Source organism: Pristis pectinata, chromosome 9 (assembly GCF_009764475.1).
Source record: "Pristis pectinata isolate sPriPec2 chromosome 9, sPriPec2.1.pri, whole genome shotgun sequence".
In the NCBI taxonomy this organism is placed as follows: domain Eukaryota; kingdom Metazoa; phylum Chordata; class Chondrichthyes; order Rhinopristiformes; family Pristidae; genus Pristis; species Pristis pectinata.
In genome coordinates, this window is record NC_067413.1 from 12,534,931 (window position 1) to 12,547,460 (window position 12,530).

The window sequence follows — 12,530 nt, forward strand, 5'->3', positions numbered from 1 at the left end:
GGCAAGAGAGGTTAAATGCCTAAAGGGATAATGGTGGAAGTCAAAAAGGGTAGTAATGGAAAAAGTACTGAAATATGTCTCCATAAAAAGGCAATAGTTGCCTCTCCTGCAGTTGCTTGGGAAGTTTGGATAGGGGACTGGATACTTGTGGTGATTTAGGTGTAAAATGTAGATGTGATATTCAGAATGCTGAAAGAGGAGTGGTGGCATCATGTTGGATGATCATTTGGCAAATATAGAGACTTGTGGATGAAAACTCTTTGTGATTCTCAGAGGGAAAGGCCATCAACTTGAAGTGTTAACTCTTCTTTTCTCTCCACAGAAGCTGCTGACCCTCTGCGTATTTACAGCATTTTCTGCTTTTTTTTATTTCAGATTTTCAGCATCTCCTGTATTTTGCTGTTGGATTAGTGTTGAGTTAAAATTCATCATAAAATGGCCACTGGCATCACATAAAAGCACAGACAAGAGTGCACACTTTAACATGGGAGTCTCTGTAAGAAGGTCAACATTTATTAACTTAAGTGTGTGCTAAATTATATTTCCAGACAAATTCCAATGAAAACAGTAATAGTAGTTGGTATCTGGAATGACTGCCAGCAGAAGTGGAGGCAGGAACAGTAACAACATATAACAGGTACTTGAACGAGCAGGCCATAGAGGGATAGGCATGATGGTCAAATATAGACACTGTGGGCCGAAGGGCCTCTTACTGTGCTTTGCAACTCTATGACTATGAAAATATGCACACTAAACATCCTTAACCAGATGCTAAGTAAAGGAATATCTTTGTAGTTTGGTCTTCCAAACCAACATTATGTATTCTAAAGCAGATCAGATTTAAGTTAAATATATCCTGAATTCCTCTCCAACAAAATTCCCTACAACTACACAATGGCATCCCATATTGCAGGGACTGTCCTGAGATTCTCCATTTTCTAGACCAGACATTATAGCCTCTCCGAAGAAGGTTGCCAATTTTTGGTTGTTTGTTGTGGGACCACATCTATTTATAGTTGGATTGATACTCCCTATATATGATATTTGCAGCCTGCAGAAAGAAAAGCCATTTTCATCCTGCTAATCCTACATTCTTATAAAAATGAGTTTGAATCCATATCCCTGAGATGAAAATGTAGCAAATCTAATTATTTGCAGTTGTCCATTTCTTTCTCACTTTCATCCTCGCTCACCACTGTTTCTTCAGGGTGTCTGTGACAGATGCAGGAACAGCCATTTTGGCCACATTTATTTTAAGTTCTCCAAGAAGCAATTTTATAAAAAAAAATCTGCTCCAATTTAATTTTGCAATTATTTTTTGGGCACAGGGATCTAACAGTTCCTTGCTCTTTTCAAGCAAGTATTTGAACTTTTTTTAAATTATCCTTTATCTGGCATTTTAGGGAACTGTGGATATTTAACAGCTGGTGTTATCTTTGCATAGTATTTCCCTGGGAATTCAACAAAGAATGCTGCAATGTATAAATGCATTTGGAGTAAATTTTCCTGAATTTATTTTTTAGCTTCTGCATCATGCATGAAGTCGAGTCTGGAAACTAATAGCGATCTTATTTTCGTGGCCTGTAATTTCCATATGACTTGTACAGAGAATGTCAGAAAACTAGCCCTTTTGGTTTAAATGTTCTGCTTTGGAAGCATATTGATTGAAACATGACCATGGAGAATGTAATAATAATATTTTTGCTAAAATATCCTTGCAGGATTAGATCCATTGTTTTAATATTAAAAGTCAAGCTGCTTTATATACAGACAATTATGATACATACAGCACGTTGCTATTGCAACAATCTTACTCTGAGCAATGTAATTTTCTTTCCGTGCTGAGAATTATTCTTCTGTTGAAGATTATTGAATCATGAGTACTGCAGGATGTTTCTGATATTTTTCTGTAACAATATGGTTTTAACTGCAGTTTTAACAAAGCAGAATTCCTGATTTTCGAATTGAAAGAAATTTCTACTCTAGAATCTAATTCTTTTCTCTGACCAGGAAGCACTTCATGCCATCAAAAGATGAGAATTTTCCAACCTTAGCCTCTTAATATGTAAAAAAAATCAATTTATCATCGCAATGCAAACCACGTAAATCTTGAGATTCTTTTGATTTAATTATGTGAAAAGATTCTGTCTTTAGGTGTTTCTTTCAAATGGATCAAGTGAGAATTTTTCAATTGTTTCCTACCTTCAAAAACTTGGTAGAAGAAAGATAAATAATCAGTTTGAATCAAAAATAATTACTGCCAAATACCCCCAACCTTGAGGGTCACCATTGACCTGGGCCAGCCAGCTGCAAAAATACTGTGGAGACTAGAACAGGTCAAAGCCTGGATATTCAGCAGCAAGTAATTGGCCTTCTATCTTCTAAAGCCTTCCCACCATTGACAAGGCAGGAATGTGATGGAATGTTATCCACCTACCTAGATGAGCACAGCCCCAGTAACATTCAGGAAGCTTGATGCCAACGAGAACAAAGTAATTCACTTGATTGGCACCTCATCCACCACCTATGGCTTTGTGTCCACCACTGGCCAGGGTATACAATCTGCAAAATGCACTGTGAAAAACTTGCCAAAGCCTCTCTGTCAGCACCACTTCCACTCACCCATTCCCCCTCACCCACAAAACCATCACCACTCCAAGCAGATGCATGAGAACCCTAACAACATTATATTATTCTTATCTGAATCGTAGATGTTATCATTATTACTTCTCCATCTTTGAGTCCAAATCCTGGAACCCCATAACCCATGCCTAGGGTACTGTGCAAATACTTTCAAATCATGGACAATAGCAGTTTAAGGAAGCAGAACACCATCTCATTCCCAAGGACATTGAGGGATTTGTGATGTCCATGTATCAATAATGGGAAAAAAGTGCTAACCTTGTATAATGTCTGATTTTATTAAAGTTATATTGTAATGTTGTCATGCTAATAAATATATTCTGACATGTCTAATTTTATTAGTGCAATATTTTTGTTTTATCATTGGTTTGTGATAAATTTAATGAATTTAAGCCCCATTTCAACCCTCCCTACTCAGTCAGCAAGTTTCCGAGGTATGCCTGGAATGTTAGTGGACACTCTCATTTTGACTCTTTGTTTCCAGTCACAGGGAAGGCAGAAGTAATAAAAATAATGCAGTTGCTGGAAATCTGAAATAAAAACAGAAAATGCTGGAAATGCTCAGTAGGTCAGGCAGCTTCTGTGAAAAGAGAAACAGAGTTAATGCTTCAGTTCTGAGATGAGTTCTGGCAAAGACTCTCATTAACTCTGATGCTGCCTTACCTGCTGAGCTTTCCAGCATTTTCTATTTTACAGACAGAAGAGGTCTGGGCAGCAACATCACTAATTTAAAAAGCAATATTGTAGTTCAGACTCTGATGCAATTTTAACCGTGAATCACACCAGTTTGATGACAAGCCTCCCAGTGAAACTTGGTAGGAGACAAGACAGTGGCCTGAAGAACCTCTAGCTAGTTTCACTGATGGAGTGAGGAGAAGCATATGGTACACATTAGAGAAATGGTTGCATGAAGAAGCCAGGAGGATCTCTGCATGTGTGCTGCTCTATGCTTTCTGGCTGTAAAGTGTTTCTGCAGTGATTAACTCAGGCAGACAGCCTCTTCTCCCCTGACACTTCCTGGAGAGAATTCTTCTGTACCAGCTGTTATATAATCACTAACTATTCAATGCTGAACTGTTAAGGTAAATTTATTCTACCTTGTTACTGTTTATTTATTTGTAACATTTCCAATCTTTAAAATGGTATGAAATTTAACCTCCCAGCTTCTCAACCTCTATCTTTCAGTCCAGATGAAGAGTCTCAACACAAAATGTCGATTGTCTTTCCCACTTGGTTCTTCTCCCCCACTACTCCCATCTACCCTCCCCACTTTCCCCCCTTGATTCCATGCTCCACCTTCCCCTCCTATCAGATTCCCATCATCTTCAGCCCTTTGTCACTTCCACTTATCACCTTCCAACTTCTGATGCCATTCCCACCCTCCCCTCCCCCATCTGCCTATCACCCCTCCTGATCAGGATTCACCTATCACCTGCCAGCTCTTGCTCCACCCCTTCCCTCCAACTTTTTATCCTGGTTCCCCTCTTTATTTCATTCCAGATGAAGGGTCTCAACCCAAACTATTGACTGTCCATCTCCCTTCATAGGTGCTGCCTGACCTGCATTATATGTGTTGCTTGAAATTAATTTATTGATGTGATTTTGTAAAAACAGAGATTGTGCTTACAGTAACATCACATCGAACTAAACATTAACTGTCATTGGAGCTTAAGATATAGAAGGAGGAATAGGCCACATGACCCATTGAGCCTGCTCACTGATCTTCCAACTTAATCCACTTTCTCCGTGTTCTCCAATTTCCTTGGTCTTCAAATACCTGTCAAGTTATCCCATAACTGTACACAGCCCTCCAAGGTTGGAAATTCCAAAGAATTGTAGCTGTCTGCATTAGAAAATGTCTAATTATCGCAATCCTAACAGAGACCAGCGGACAGTAACAATGTGAGTTGACTCTGAGATGCAATGCCAAGAAGTTGCAATGCACAAAGAGTGAGCTGGGATGATGTTCCAGCAAGGGAACAGTAGCCATTTAATTACTATCCAACACCAGATTCCTGAAGCAGACTCTAATATGAGCTCCATCACAGGAAGAGATGATCAGGTGGACTGAGGAAAAGAATCAAGGGTACACTCAAAGCCTTTCTTGGAGAAATGCAACAAAGGAAGTCCCTGTCCCATGACCGTTCAAAATGGAGAAAGAGCATTTGGAATGGTATTGAGAATCTCGAGTCTATGCATCAGGAGCATTGCAGAAGCCCTTTGAAAGTGGCAGAAGGAATGCACCACCTCACAAAACTACCCACCCATCCACTCTTTGCGTCAACTCCTGTTCCATCCAGGGAAGAGTCTGCAGTTCCTAAACTGGCCTCATCAGTTGCCTCAGAGTCTACAAAAGCTAAATGGAAGCAAGTCATGAGAATCACAAAAAAAACTGCAAGTGCTGGAAATCTGAAATAAAACCAGAAAAAGCTGGAAACACTCAGCGAATAAAGCAGCACCTGTGGAAAGAAAAACAGAGTTAACACTTCAGGTTTGGAACCCTACATCAGAACTGATGGAAGCAAGTCATCTTTGATCCAAGGTGATGGGTTACTCTAAGAATCTTGACAACTTTAAGTACTCCCAGGAACATAACTCTTTATCTCAGAAATATCTGAAGATTTTTTTAATTGAATCAAATTCATTTCTCTTTCCCTCCTTTCCTGCCCTCATCAAGAATTATTTTCTTTAACCAATTGGTTTCGATTCTGCAGATTCCACAACTAAGTGCCTCAAATAATGAAAGACTGTTATGTAAAATAATCATCCAATTTTTCTAAACAACTTGAAAAGGTGTTTGTGTTTCATGTCCAGAAGATATTGAAAAAGCTGCCAATTACTGTTGCCATTTTTATTAACGAGATCAGAACTGCTGAAATATATCACACAGGAGTGAAAATAGTGCTGGAAATGCAGTGCTGGGCAGCCAGCATCTAAAAGAAGTGAGATTAAAGCTGCAACAGGGACCTTTGAATAGAAGGTTTAGCCAGATTTCCTTTTAGTTTTAGTTTTACTTTTATGTGAAAACTATATAAGCTACAAACATAAACATAGGTTTAAGGTGAGAGGGGAAAGATTTAAAAGGGACCCAAGGAGCAACTTCTTCACACAGAGGGTGGTGGAACGAGCTGCCAGAGGAAGTGGTTGAGGCAGGTACCATAGGAACATTTAAAAGGCAGTTACATGGATAGGAAAGGTTTAGAAGGGTATGGGCCAAATGTGGGCAAATGCGAGTAGCTTAGTTGGGCATCTTGGTCAGCATGGGTGAGTTGAAAACAACTACCCTTTTGCCCCTGAAGATCAGGTCACCTTGGTTACCAGTTGAACTTTCATGTGGAAATGCAGTCTGAGAACATGCTTAACTTCACACTGTGTCCTTTTCTGTCCTGTCTGAACTATTTGCTTCTGGTGCTACATTGTGTTTTGTCCTGTACCCTCCTCATCTCCCGTACCAATAACTGAAAGAATGATACCTGGATGGTACAGTAGTGCAGGTGATACTGTGGCACAGCTGGTAGAGCCGCTGCCTCACAGCGCCAGAGACTCAGGTTCAATCCTGACCTTGGGTGCTGTCTCTGTGGCATTTGCAGGTTCTTCTTGTGACTGCGCTGGTTTCTGTCATGTGCTCCAGTCTCCTCTCAAAGATATGTGGGCTGGTGGGTTAATTGGCTGCTGTAAATTGACCCTAGGTGAGTGATAGAATCTGAGGGGAGTTAATGAGACTGTGGGGAGAATAAAAGATAAAATAAGATATCTTTATTAGTCACATGTACATCGAAACACAAAGTGAAATACATCTTTTTGCGTGGTGTTCTGGGGGCAGCCTGCAAGTGTCGCCACGCTTCCAGCGCCAACATAGCATGCCCACAATTTCCTAACCCGTACGTCTTTGGAATGTGGGAGGAAACCGGAGCACCCGGAGGAAACCCATGCAGACACAGGGAGAACGTATAAACTCTTTACAGACAGTGGCCGGAATTGAACCCAGGTCGCTGGCACTGTAATAGCGTTATGCTAACCACTACGTTACCATGCCTGTATTAATGTATTACATACATTAATGTATTAATGTAGGTTTAGTGTAAATGGGCAGCTGATGGTCAGCGCAAACTTGGTGGGCTGAAGGGCCTGTTTCCGTGCTGTATCTCTCTATGACTGTCTGACTCTATGAATATACTTTACCATGTTAATCGTCTCAACCTCATCCATGGCATCTCTCGTGTTCCTGAAATAGGCTCAGTTAAGTGTGTTTGTCACATACACTTCTTTTCCCAGTCTGTACCAAGCCTTTACATTGTATGCCTTTATCCTTGCAAGCATTTCCTCCAACCTCTTTGGTGCTGCCTTGTGCTGGATTGATTCCAAATGGCTTAACAACGTTATCTTGAGTGGCTCCTGATTAGTTGCTCACTATACAGTTCTCCCCCATGTGAATTGGCAAAGTTTTCCAGTCCAAAGATCACAGCAAGTAACTCCTTCTCAGTTTGCACTTTATGTATCTTCATCCCCAACATTACTTTCTGGTACTGCCTATAAACCCTGCCAATGGCTACTGGGCAGGCATGGTAGTGTAGCAGTTAGTGTAACGCTATTACAGCGCCAGTGACCCAGGTTCAATTCTGGCCGCTGTCTGTAATGAGTTTGTACGTTCTCCCCGTGTTTGTGTGGGTTTTCTCCGGGTACTCTGGTTTCCTCCTACATTCCAAAGACGTACGGGTTAGGAAGTTGTGGGTATGCTATGTTGGTGCCGGAAGCGTGGTGACACTTGCGGGCTGCCCCAGAACACTCTATGCAAAAGATGCATTTCACTATATGTTTCGATGTACATATAACTAATAAAGATATCTTATCCTATCAATGTATCTGCAGGTTTAACATCAGACTTGTTAATCACCTAAGGACACAGGAAATAAAACCCCGAGGGTTTGCTGATGATTATTTTCAGTATAGCAACTGTGAAACTATGTCTAGCTCCCACCCAATTGCTCCAGGATTGGCAGATCTGTTTAATGAAGGGCTGGCATTTTGGATGGCACGTTTCCCATTTTAAAAGGCCCCTGGTGATCTGCAGAGCATCTTCTCTGGAAATGCTTTCTGACATTTATCTGTTGCTGTGGTGATTAACTGATCCAGTGAAGCAGTACATGAAGATAAGTCAAACTAAAATGAACCCATAATTCCCTTAGAGATAATGGAAATTCCTTAAATCCCTGAGCTGAGAGCATTAAAAAATGTTTATCATGAAAAGATTGGGGATGAAACTTGGGGGAAAAAAATACAAGGTTACTATAGGGCATTGATTTGCAAATGTTAAAGAATTTTTTGTTTACATCAAAAAGAGCACACAGAAAATAAAACTAATGTAAAACTATCCATGTAGGGATCATCAAAAAAAAGCAGAGTGACATTGTTCACACATGGTGAATGCATGGAACATAGAACAGAACCGCACAGGAACAGGCCCTTTGCTGCACCGTGTCCATGCCGAACACAATGCTGAATTAAACTAAATCTCTCTGCCTGTATGTAATCCATATCCCTCCATTCCCTGCATGTTCATGTGTCTATCTAACAACCTCTTAAATGCTACTATTGTATCTGCATCCACCACTCCCCCTGACAACCCGTTCCAGGCACCCACCACTCTCTGTGTAAAAAAACTTGCCCCGCACATCTCCTTTAAACTTTCACCCTCTCATCTTCAATGCATGTCATCAGTACTTGACATTTCTACCCTGGGGAAAAGATTATATGTTAATGCTGATATGATAATGATATGTTAATGCTGGTTCTAGTAGCTGAAATATAATTAATGATAGCAAGTTCATTATCTGACTTCATTCTTTGGACCTGTTTCTATTGTTAGGTTGCTTTTAATTGCAAATTTCTGCTTATCTACCCCTTTATCAGTTTTAGTGTCATGCTGCCTTGGCCGTTTATTTCCAATTGTATAATGGATTCTTCAGCAAGCTGTAGATAAAAGTTGTTTTCTATTCCCCATGCACTTTTTGAGAACATATAAACATCTTTGAATTGGTACGTTGTCTCAAATGCTGAAGGGAGTTATGTGTCCATGGAGAATAATTCATCCTCTGTTCCTACACTTCCTCCTATCATAGCCTGGGTATTCATATCTTTTTGCAAAATCCCTCTCCGGATCTAAAATAAAAGTAGAAAATGCTGGAAATACTCAGCAGATCAGCCCACATCTGTGGGAAGGGAAAAAGATAATGTTTCAGGTCGAAGTCCCTCTCTCAGCACTGGAAGGAAACAAAAGAAAGAGAGACACAGGAGACTGCAGATGCTGGAAGCAACACACACACTGCTGGAGGAACTCAGTAGGTCAGGCAGCATCTATGGAGGGAAGTGGACAGTAGACATTTTGGGTTGAGACCCTTCATCTGCACAGGTCTGAAACAAAAGAAACTTACTGAGCTGCAGGGAAGGTGGAGGAGCAGGTATATCTTGATAGGGTAACACTGGTGTGACCATGGGGATAAACTGTAAACAAGGTTATCTGATCAATGAGTGGATGGGAGCAGTTGAATAGTGAGAACATAGAAAAAGAACCCAGACAAAAGAATATAGGAGTTACAGGTCACGCTGAGGATGTCTTTCACTCCCAGAGAATAAAAAAAGAGGAAAAAACAGAATAAAAACAACATGTGCTTATAGAACAGATACTGGATGACTGATACAGACTGAGAAATCAAGTTACCTGCAGTTGTAGAATGAAATATTGAGTGCAGAACACCTCAATGTTACAACAAGAGCTAGAAGCAACCCATCTGTTGTGTGAAATGGTTCTTTTCGACCTTAAGGATCAAAGACTCCGGACACAAGCTTTGGATATCAAAACTAGTTTAATCACAAAGGCAAACGTGGGACAGAATGGATGGGAACAGACACACTCTCACTCACACGCAGGATACCGCGAATGTGAGGGGGATCACAACTGGGATAAGATACACTCACACACACACACTGATACGCACAAGCACACAATAACAATGTACAACTTCAGGATATAATACCTCAATGTCTGACCCACACTAGCATTGGCCCTTAACGCTCCCTGAGTCTGAGTGAAATGCTCCCAAACCACATGGTGATGCACCCTTACCAGTAACCTCTGCAGCGTTGTCTCACTACTCCTGGGGTCATCAAAGAGGAAGGGCTAGGGGATTGCAACCCTCTTTATAGTGCTAGGAGGCTGGGTGGAGCCTCACTGAGTGATTTAAACGGGCCAATGGTTTGGGGGTCAAAGACAAAGGTACCTGCCACAGTCAATGGTCAGACAAGTTCAGAGACAAAAGGTACTCTCACACCTGAGGGGTGGGTGGAGCCGCACCTCGATTGACAGTAGTATCACTGCCAATCAGAGGAGCAATGCTGTCCTCCGGCCAGCAGCAGTCAGTGTCATTACTGTCACGTGACAGCCATGTGGATTTCTCACAGCACTATCTTCCCAGTCAGAAGCTGAGGTGCTGTTCCTCAAGCAACAAACAAGAAGCTGGAAGAACTCAGTGGGTCAAGCAGCATCTGTGGAGGGAAATGGACAGTTGATATTTTGGGCCGAGACCTTTCACATGGACTGAAAGATAGGGGGGCAGAGATGTAATATAAAGAGGTGAAGGGAAGGGGTGGAGCAAGAGCTGGAAAGCAACAGGTGGATCCAGGTGAGGAGGGGTGGTGGGCAGATGGCGGAGGGAAGAGTGGAAGTAGCGAGAGAGGGTGAGAGGTGATGGGTGGAGGGAACAAAGGGCCGCAGATGGTGGAATCTGATAAGAGGCGAAGGTGGAGCATGGAACCAGATAAGGGAGGTGGGGAGGGCAGATGGGAACTGTAGTGGGAGGGGACCCAGTGGGAGGAGTGGGTGAGTGGAGGAAGAGAAAGAAAGAGGGTGATGGGAGGCTGGGTGGGTGTAAGAGGAGGAATGACAAAATGGAACAGAAGGAGAGTAGGCTACCTGAAAATGGAGAATTCCATGTTCATGCCATTGGGTTGTAGACTACCCAGACGGAATATGAACTGCTGCTCCTCTAGTTTGCACTTAGCCTCACCTCGGCAGTGGAGCAGATTGAGGACAGGCAGGTGTGGGAATGGGGAGGGGAATTAAAATGATTAGCAACCGGGAGCTCCAGAAGGCCAGGGCAGAATGAGTGCAGGTGCTTGGCAAAGCTGTCACCTAGTCTGCTTAAATTGGGCCTCATCATAACAGTGCAGGAGGCCACAGATTAATAGGTCATAGTGGGAGTGGGATGGAGAATTAAGGTAGCAGGCTACAGGAAGCTCAGTGCTCTCTCCTTCACCTGAACACAGTTGCTCTGCAAAGCAGTCACCCAATCAGCATTTGTTTTCTCCAACATAGAGAAGACCACATTGTGAACACCGAATACAGTGTATTAGGTCTGCAGAAATGCAAGTGAATCACTATTTCATCTGGAAAGACTGGTTGGGACCCTGGATGATGGGAAAGAAAGAGGTGAAAGGATTACTTAGAGTCATAGAGCAATACAGCAGGGATACAGGCCCTTCAGCCCAACCAGTCCATGCTGACCATGGTGTCCACCCAGCTAGTCCCAATTTCCTGCACTTCCAGATTTACTTCTTCTTAGGCAGTCACCCAGGATACAAGATGAATTGCCTCCACTCTGGTTTGTGGATTCTGAGGTGGCTAATAAGACCAAAATGGCAACCGCAGATTCTTCCACAGGTGGGGCAAATGATGACTGACAGGGCAGGTGGGTGGATAATTTGTGAGGTGGTCTGTTCTTTCTGCTGCTTCCGTGTACCCCTGATGCATGGCCTCGAGGTTGCAGGGAGTGTGGGGAGAGGACCTGGGTGACTTTCCCCTTAGCAAGGAGAAAATCTCTTCACAGATGCTGCCTGGCCCTGTGAGTATTTTCAGCACACACTTAACACAGTAAAAGCTGTATTACTTCTACTGTTACTCCATCCATTCCACTCCTTCATTACCTCCACAGCAGCTGAAACTCTTCCATTGCCATCCCGACAGTCAACGGCCTGGGATTTCTGCCTCCCAGTGATATTTTAGTGAAGCTGAGATGAGTACTAAGTCAAAGATAATTGGGCACACATTCTGCTGAGTTCCTGCCTTGTTAGCCCTATCTCACTATGATTTCCTAATGTACAGAGGTTTGTGCTACCCATTTGCTACTCCATGTAAACCAAGCTCCACTGATATGTTTACCACAATATGAATCCTCTGACCACTAGATACAGGGTTGCCTATCAGTCGCAGGCAAGCAGCAATCTTCATTACTGGTATGGGCCCACTAACTTCTTTTCTGGAATATAATTCCACTCAAGTACCCTTTTAGTATTATTTCATGAAAATGGATGTCTGTGGTACATAGAGCAAGTGGGAACTTGGCAATAAAAGGATAATAATTATGTCTTTCAAACAGAGTGTGTTTCACATTCATTCCCACTGTTACCGTGAGATGATTCAGACAAATACCATAATTTGAATCTCATAGGTATAACTAGCAGCTCTGAGAAGTTTTTGAAATAGTGTAATAGCATGAGTTCAAAACAGATGGTCAATAAAATTTATAGCTATGTGCATTACTTGACTGACAGACTGATGATTACATCCAGGTATTATATCTCACTAATGGGAGGTACTTAGAGAACAGAGAATACTACAGCACAGTACAGGCCCTTCGGCCCACAATGTTGTGCCAACATTTTATCCTGCTGTAAGATCTATCCAACTATTCCCTCCCACATAGCCCCCTATTTTTCTATCATTCATATGTCTATCTAAGAGTCTCCTGAATGTCCCTAACGTATCTGCCCCCACAACCTCTGCAGGCAGTGCGTTCCACGCACCCATCACTCTCTGTGTAAGAAGCTTACTC